This window comes from Mesoplodon bidens (assembly GCF_964165515.1).
Source record: "Mesoplodon bidens genome assembly, chromosome: 2".
Taxonomy (NCBI): domain Eukaryota; kingdom Metazoa; phylum Chordata; class Mammalia; order Artiodactyla; family Ziphiidae; genus Mesoplodon; species Mesoplodon bidens.
The window spans coordinates 168,582,927-168,592,075 of NC_138177.1; the positions used below are offsets into that span (position 1 = coordinate 168,582,927).

General features: G+C 46.4%; 1 pseudogene across 1 annotated transcript in view; it reads right to left on the minus strand.

Moving 5' to 3' along the window:
- LOC308605504 (elongation factor 1-alpha, somatic form-like) overlaps window positions 1-4,085 on the minus strand; it is a 44,621-nt pseudogene extending 40,536 nt beyond the window's left edge. The window contains exon 1 of the transcript in view: window positions 4,003-4,085. The product of the transcript in view is annotated as an elongation factor 1-alpha, somatic form-like (transcript). The remainder of the gene's footprint in view (window positions 1-4,002) is intronic.
- Window positions 4,086-9,149: the final 5,064 nt, after the last annotated feature.

The window sequence follows — 9,149 nt, forward strand, 5'->3', positions numbered from 1 at the left end:
TACCCAATTCTCTATTTGCAAGTAGTGGTATTGTCTTCCGTTTTCTTTTTACACTATCAGGACACTTATTTTTTTTTTTAATAAAAGTTTTTTTTTTTGTATGACAAGAGCTATTATTGATTGATTGGCCGCACCAAGGGGCTTGCAGGATCTTAGCTCCCCGACCTGGGATTGAACTCAGGCCACGTCAGTGAAAGTGCTGAGTCCTAACCACTGGACCACCAGGGAACTCCCAAACTGTCTTTTATTTTGAAATCAGTTCATTATTTTTGTAAAAGTGGTAGATGCTCATTATAGAAAATTCAATGAAATACATAAACTACAAAGAAGAAAAAAAAATCTCCCCAAATCATTCTACTCCAAAATAACCACATTTTCTTTCAACTTTTTCTTGTAAGATTTTTTCAAACATGCAGAAAGTTTGTAAAAGTAACACAATAAACACCCACACACCCACCACCTCAATTCGATAACTGAAACCGCCCCATTTAAACATGTGGGAGCTGTCTTTCTAAACGTCCTCCTGGGACTAAAGACATACAAATATGTGTATATAAGAATAACATACATGTTGTTTTGCAATCTGTTTTTAAAAAACTTTTTACTTTTAATAATATATTGCAAATATTGTCCCAAATTTCACGAAATATTCCTCCACAACATCATGTTTATGGCCGCTTAGTATCCATTGTATGGATCTATCATAATTTTCATAACCAACCCCTATGGTTTGGACATTGGTGTTTCCAACTTTTCACTATAATGGAAGAAAAAAGTTCAGTGAACTTCCCCGTATCTTTTTGTCTTTGGGTGATAATCTCCTGAGGGTAAATTCCTAGACTGGAGATTCAGGAGCAAAAGGACCTGCCTTCCACAAGGTCCTGCCGATTTACATTTCCACCTGTGATGTTACCCACATCCTCACCAGTATTTTTACTCTTAGGGCAATTGTGTGTTTACATTATATCATTTTCGTCTCTGCCACTCTCTCCAGAGATGATCTTATTTTGAGCTCTTCTTTTTGTTTTGTTTGTTTGTTTTTTGTGAGTTGTTTTTTTTTCCCCACTCCACACCTTGCGGGATCTTTTACTTCCCCAACCAGGGATGGAACCCAGACCCACAGCAGTGAAAGCACCAAGTCTTAACCACTGGACCACTAGGGAATTCCTGGACTTCTCCTTTTTGAATTTCAGACCCTGGCACAATAGTCAGCACGTGACAGATGCTCAACAAATTCATGTTGAATATATGGTTTCTGCATCTCACCGAAGGAACCTAGGGAGGGCCATGACACAGAGAACAGGGTGGAAATTCATCTTACTGGAAGTTGGGTTTTTAAGTTGGCACATAAATAAAATACCCCACAAAATGTTTGTTGAATGAGAAAATGCTTGAAAATCCTTTAGGAAGATGCCCAGTGGATACTAAAAAATAGCTTCTGAGTTATTCACACACTTTCATTCATTTAACATATATTTATTCAGCAGCCACTAGGAGCCAGGCACTGTTCTGGATAATACAGCAGAGGATGAAACAAAGTCTTTGCTTTTGTGGAGCTGACATTCTAGGGGTCAGACATACGATAAACAAATAAACAAGAAAATACTTAGTATGTCCATTCAATAATGACGAGTGGTATGAAGAAAAATCAAGCAGGAGAGGGGGCTTGAAAGTGGCAGAGGTGAGGTGGGGAGGACAGGGAGCTACTTTATGTAAGGTGGCCAGGGAAGGCCTCTTTATTGATGAGCAGAAGTGAGCCCTGTGGATGGCTAAATGGGCCAGAGGGAAGGGAACAGCAAGTGCAAAGGCCCTGAGGTGCAGTTGTGCTTGGCTGCTCAAAGAAGAGCAGGGATGCCAGGGTAGCTGAAGTGAGGGAACAGAAAGCCAGAGGAGGTAAGGTGAAGAGGTGTGCACAGCTCAAGTAGGACCTTCTAGGTCTCAGTAAGGTGTTAAGATTTTCTTCAAGTGAGAAGGGAGCCACTGGAGTGAAGTGATTTGACTCATGTTTTAAAAGATGATGCTGGCTATGATATGGAAAATGGAACAAGGTGGGAGGGACAAGGAAGGAAGCAGAGCCCCATTGGGAGGCTTTTACATAAAACCAGGCAGGAAAAAACAGTGCCTTGGACACAGGTACTAGCTGTGGAGAGGGTCAGATTCTGGACATCTTTTCTTTCTTTTTTCCTTTGGCCACACCACGTGGCTTTCAGCATCTTAGTTCCCCGACCAGAGATTAAACCTGGGCCCTGGCAGTAAAAGCACCAAGTCCTAACCACTGGACCACCAGGGAATTCCCTCTGGACATCTTTTGAAGGTAGGGCCAGGATATTTGTGCTGAGTCAGATGTAGGTGTGAGAGAGAAGAGTCAAGGATGACCCTCATTGTGGCCTGAGCAACGGGAAGGATGGAGTTGCTACTTGCTGAGACGAGAAGACCAACAGAGGATCAGGTTTGAGGGTAAAATTGAAGAGTTCTGTTGTGGACATATGGAGTTTGGGTTTCTTGCTGACTATCTGAGTAGAGACGTATGATTCTGGAGTTGAGTGGGAAGGTCTGGGCTGGAGAAACAAATCTATAGTCATCAGTATTTAAGAATGTATTTAAAGTCTCAGGAAGGATGAGGGCACCTGGAGAGTGAGCCAGAGGAGAGGAGAGGTCCAAGGGCTGAGTTCCAGGGAACTCCAGCATGTGGATGTCGGGAAGATGAGGGAGGAGGAGACTGGAAAGGAAGCCTCTGAGTTGGGAGGGGAACCAAGAGAGTGGGATCCAGGAAGATCCAGGAAGGATGTGTACAAGGAGGAGGGCTCAATCGCCTGGTCAGGTGCTGCTGAGGAGGACACTGAAAACTGACCATTGCATTGGGCAGCAGGAGGTCATTGATAACCTTGAGAAGAGCAGTTTTCATGGAGTGGTGGGGGTGAAAGTCCAACTAGAGTGAGTTCAAGAGAGAAAAGGAAAAGAGCCATACAGAGTGTCAACCTGGAAAACTCTTGGGGAAGTTTACCATAAAGGGAAGCAAAGAAAAGTGTGTGTGTCTGTATGTGCGTATGTGTGCTAAAGACCAGGAGAATTGCAGCATAGTTGTGTGTTGATGGGAATAACCAGTAGAAGGGGAGGAAACCCGACGCTGCAGGAGAAACAGGAGGAATTGCTGGATGTGTCTCGGAGTCAGCAAGAGGGACAGTGCAGAGCCCAAGTGGAGGGTGTAGTCTTAGAAGTACACTCGAGGCATCCGTGCAACGGGGCAGAGGCAGAGAAAGGACACAGAGGACAGCAGGTGAGCAGAGGGTGAGGTGGGAGTCTGGAGAAGCCTCCTTCTGATTGCTTCTGTTTTTCCAGTGAAACAGGAAACAGGGTCATCCATCAGCTGACGGCGAATATGGCGGGTTCGTTCTTCTGTGTTGTTACAGATAGCTGTGGCTTCCGCTGACCACCAGATGAAAAGGTTGGCTTATATTTAGGACCACACAGTATAAAAACCCTTTGAATGCCAGGATCACCGTGGGCATGGTGAGAGCTCACACTTTGCTGGATGTGGGGCAACTAGGACCAACTGGGGGACCAGGGCAGGTCACACTAGGTCATGTCCCCATGAAGGTGTGAGTGCTCATGGGTTGGGATGGGGGTGTGACTCCGTAGTCGTGATTCCTGCACACTGCACTCTCTCTTCTCTCCTTCTACGTGTGTGTTTAAATATAAGTTAAAGGCACTGTGGTGAGGACTCCAGCATAATGGCACAGCTGGAATCTCAGGCCTCCTGACTCCAGGCCAGTTTTCTCTCTGCCAAGCTGCTCCATCTCTTATCACATCAGTAGGGAACAGCAAAATTGCAGGGAGGAGAGTAACCAGGCTGAAAGGAGGAAGAGAGGGTCTAAATCAGGGAATCCTGGGACATCAGGGCAGGGTGGGTCCCCGCAGACCATCTGGTCCAGCACCTTTATTTTACAGCACCTTGATTTTATCTTATCTCTCAGCTCAGGCTGGAGAGGTTCAGTGACTCACCCCAGATCATGCAGCAGGATCTCCACCATCCACGTCACTCCTCTCATCATCATCATTGCCATCAGCACCATTATCATCTTCATGGCAGCTAGCTTGCATCGATCAATCCCTGTGGCCAAGCTGCATCTCATTTCATCCTCACAGCCTCTCTGAGGTGACCACTCTCATCATTTCCATTTCACAGGTGGGGAAACATCACAGAGCAGGTAAGGAGCAAGCTGGGAGACCTTCCTCTCAACCACTCTAAAAATCTTGACCGGAGATCCCACATGGGGCCCAATAACCCTCAGATACAAGGCAGAAGGGGGCTCCCCTTGAAACCTGAAAGCAGTAAATTTAAGACCAATAAAGGGAAGTTTTGCTTTGCACAGAGGGGGTAGTGGCTAAAAATACTAGTGGCTACAAGAAGTATTTAGATGAATTCATAGATAGTTGATCTTCACGCAGCAGTCAGAGTCATCTTTTAAAAATGTAAACAACACTTTACTGTCCAAAACCTCCCACTGCACTTGTAGTAAAATTTAGACTCTTCTTGCTGGTGGCTTCCCCACCCTCCTCTCCTGCCCCTCACCTCCTTGCTCACTTGGCTCCAACCATACTGCTCTCCTGGAAGCTTTTAGGACATGCCCTGCTCTTCCTGTCTTGGAGACTTTGCATGTACCCTTCCCTCTGCTGGGTGACTCTCCTCTCTGCTCTTTGCCTGGGTGGCTCTTGCTCACCCTCCACACCTCAGCCTAAATGTCATCTCTTTCAGGGGGCTTTCCCTGCATGACCACACAGCTGAGTCAGTGCCTGGTCACTCTGTCTTGTCATCCGTGCTTTTGTTCCTTGCCCTTATTATAAGCCATAATAGTTGATTGATTCATTAATCGATTGATTGATTGATTGATTGATTAGCTTGCTTTGTGTCTGTCTCCTTCTGCTGGACACTGAGATCCATGAGGTCAGTGTCCCTGAATGTCTTTTCATCCCCATGTCCCCAGAACAATTACCCTGCCAGCTTAGTGCCTAGCATGGGCTAATTATTTATTCAGCACTGACTGTGCTGGATATAGTCCTAAACCCTTTTGGATGAATTTACCCATTCAGTCCCCACACATCAACCCTGTAAAAGAGGTACTGTTAGTATCATCCTTATTTTATAGTTAAGGAAACTAAGGTACAGATTGGTTAGAAATTTACCCAAGGTTATAGCTAGTGAGTGGTAGAGAAGAGATTACAATTCAGGCAGGTGGGCTCCAGGGTCTATACTCTTAACCAGGACTCTCTCCTCCTTCTCCAATATTTATTGAGAAGGTCATCAGTAGACAGTTGAAGAGTGAATGATGAATGAATGAATGAGAGGCAAAGGGATTGGTACAAAGCGTCCTGGAATCAGATGGGTGTGGGATTGGGACCCAGCTCTGTCGTCTCTGAACTTGGGTCTCACATTCTAACTCTATTAAGGAACAAAACCAAGGGCTTCCCTGGTGGTACAGTGGTTAAGAACCTGCCTGCCAATTCAGGGGACACGGGTTTGAGCCCTGTTCTGGGAAGATCCCACATGCCAAGGAGCAACTGAACCCGTGCGCCACAACTACTGAGCCCACGTGCCACAACTACTGAAGCCCGTGTGCCTAGAACCCGTGCTCCACAACAAGAGAAGCCACCACAATGAGAAGCCTGCGCACCACAGCAAAGAGTAGCCCCTGCTCGCCGCAACTAGAGAAAGCCCATACGCAGCAACGAAGACCCAACACAGCCAAAAATAAATAAAGAAAGAAAGAAATTTTTAAAAAAGGAACAAAACCAAGAAACCTCCCTGAGAATGCCTCAAAGCAATAAGAAAAAAAAAGTAAACAACCTAATAGAAAAGTGGGCAAAAGGCTTGAACATGCAGTTCACTGAAAAAGAAACCAGGATGGAAAATAAACAAATGAAAAGATGTTACATCTTATTAGGGAAATGCAAATGATGACTGACATATTGGGCACCGTGAAGATGTCTGGTGTTGGTTGGTGTTGGTGAGGACCTGTTAGTAAGTGTTGGTGAAGATGTGGAGCAACTGGAACTCTCATCCACTGTGGCAGCGGGTGGGGAGAGTGTTCATGGGTATAAGCACTTTGGAAAACAACTTGGCACCACTTGTAAAGTTAAACATGGACGTACCTGGATGACCCACAATTTCAATCTCAGATATGTAGCTTAGAGAAACTCCCACATGTGTGCACCAAGAGACAGGTATAAGAATGATCACAGCAGCCCTAGTAGTTATAGCAAAAAACTAGGAACAACCTACATGGTCATTGACTGGAGGATGGATAAAGAAGCTGAGGTCTAATTTAGACGATGGAGTACAAGACTGCTGAGAAAATGAATGAATGTCAGCTAAAATGCAAAATCATGTATGTATTTTAGAAACCTAGTGATGTGTGAAAAAAATCAAGCCAAAGAGGAATATCTATGCATCATATTATTTATATAAAAGTCAAAAAGCAAACAAAACAATATGTTGTGTAGGATCCATTCCCATAGGGTGACAGTATTTTTTTTCCAAAGCAAGTGAATGGTGATCACAAAATTCATGATTGTGCTGAACCCTGGAGAAAAGCAAGGAAGAGAATTGGGGAAGCACGTAGCTGGCTTCAACGGTGCTGGTAAAGTTCTAGTGCCCAAGTTGGGGCAGTAGGTTCATAGTTGTTTCTCTTCATAAACCAGACGTTCATCACACATTTTTTTGTATTCCCAAATATTAAATAATAAAGGCTTTTTAACTTCTGCAGTTTTCAGGGCTGTTGTAAGAATCAAATCGGAGTGTGGATAGAGTGGTTTCATTCATTCAACAAGCATCCACCATATACCAGTCATCCTCTTAGAAGACACAAAAAATGAGAACATGACCCAGTTGGGAGGAAGTAGCTCAAGATCAGAGAAGTGAAGAGCACCAGCTTTGGTGCTAGGGAGACTTGGGTGCAAATCCCAACGTTGCTATTTACTAGCTGTATGACCTTGGGTAACATATCCAGCCTCCCTCCTCCTCAGTTTTCTCATCAATGTCAGGAATAACAGTCATGGGATGCTATAAGGCTTAGATAAAGCTTTAAAGATAACTGGCTCGCCATGATAAAAGCATTTAGTAAGAGCTCAGTCAATGTTGCTGTTTGTGCGACATGCTGAGGAGGTGGGGTTGAGGGGAAGGTGTCAGTCTGTCTGCCCACGTGAGCGCTGAATGGGAGGAGAAGGACTTTGAACACTTAAGGCTCAGAGGGATCACTGAAGTTTTGAGGCAAGGCAGGGACAAGATTTGTGTCTCAAAAAGATCCCCCTGCCGCGATGAAGAGTGGCCCCCGCTCGCCGCAACTGGAGAAAGCCCTCGCACAGAAACGAAGACCCAACACAGCCAAAAATAAATAAATTAATTAAAAATCTTTCTTTAAAAAAAAAAAAAAAAGATCCCCCTGGCTAAAGCGAGGGGTAAGACCTGAGCCAGGAAGCCTGTCTAAGAGGCTGTTAAAATAATCCAGGTGAGAGATTATAGAGTCCTGAGCTAGGGGGTGTGGAGTGCACAGGGACAGGAGGGCTGGAAAGAAAGGGATGGATTCTAGAGCTATCGGGGAGATAAAATCGATGGGACTGAGACTGTACCTGGGAGCAAAGGAGCAGAAATCACATGGAACAATATCTAGGTGTGATGCCCTGAGACAGGGAACTGAGAAGGAGAAGCAGGTTAGAGGGAAGAGCAGGAGGATGAGTTCAGAGTTGGTTTAGTTGAGTTGGGGTGCTTGGGAGTCACTAAGTGGAGATGTCTAGGAGGTGCTGTATTTACACATTGGGAGCTCAGGGCAGAGGTCAGCCTGGAGAAGGTAACTAGGAGCGAGTGATGGTGTCTGTCTAGAAAGGTAATGGAGGGTGTGCAGCAGGCTGCATTGTCCACATTCCCAGTGGCAGGAGGAGGAGGAAGTAAGGCTGTGAGGTCTGCTTGGAGCTGAGGGAGGTTCTCGCCTTGAAGGAGGAGGGGGTGGCCTGCCCCAGCGTCACATAGACTGAGAAGAGGCCACCAGATCTGGCCATAACGAGTTGTCAATGCTCTGGGCAGGAACATTTTGTCGCACTGTGGGGACTGAAGCTTTTCTTGGAGAAGCTTTTCTCAATGTTCCCAGAGTGAATTATGGCCCCTTTAATGCTCCCCCTACAGCTCCTGTCCATCCTGCTCACCCCTTAGGTCTTACTCATCATATTTGTTCAATGTCTATTCCTGGTTGGTTGTAAACTCAGGAGCAACCACCAGGAATTGTGCTAAACATGATATTTCATTTGAGCCTCGTTTCAGTTTCAAGAAATCTGTATCATTTTCATCCCCACTTAGCAAACTGAGGCTCATCTGAAGGCCCTGAAAGTGGGGTGGACTTATCTGGCTAAGATCGGGGCCAGGTTCCATCCCTAACTTATGGGTGGCAGATAGGAAAATAAACTCAGAGCATCTGAACCTCCAATACCTGAACTCGGTGGTTCTCAAACTTTAGCCTGCATGCAAAACACCAGACTGGTGTGAATTCGCAGATTCTTAGGCCCCAAACTGCAGAGATTCTGATTCAGCAGATGCGAAGCAGTGTCTGGGGACCTATTTTATTAACCAGCACCCCAGGTGATTCCCATGCAGGTGATGGAGGGCCACCCTTGAGGAAACATTAACCCAGTGGTATGCTGCACACACGGTCCAATTTCAGGCAGCAGAGTGGTCCTGGACCCCGAAGCTACTGGTTTCTGGCAATCGGTTAGGGCTCTGGGCTGCAGCTGGGAGCGGGCTGGGGCTGGGGGAGGCAGTGGGTGGTAATAAAGAAACAACAGGAAGCTCAGCTTTTATTAGCCCTGGGTAGTCGCAGCTGCAGGTGAGTAATCTGATTTCTGCGGCGTCCTGTTTTCTCTGCTGCCTGGCGGTTCCTCGACACCCACTCACCTGTCACCAGCCACGGGAGAAAGGGCGGGTGGGAGGGAGGATGGGCGTGGAGCTCCTCCTGCTTGCGTCCCTCGCCCGCGCCCACACGGGCACACCCTCTGCGTCGTGCCCACCAGCCACGCACCTGGCGCGCGTGCTGCGGGGCAGGGCGGGGGAGAGCACCCACTCGCGGCCCTGCACCCGGCCCCGGTTGCACCCCCTGACTCCAGGC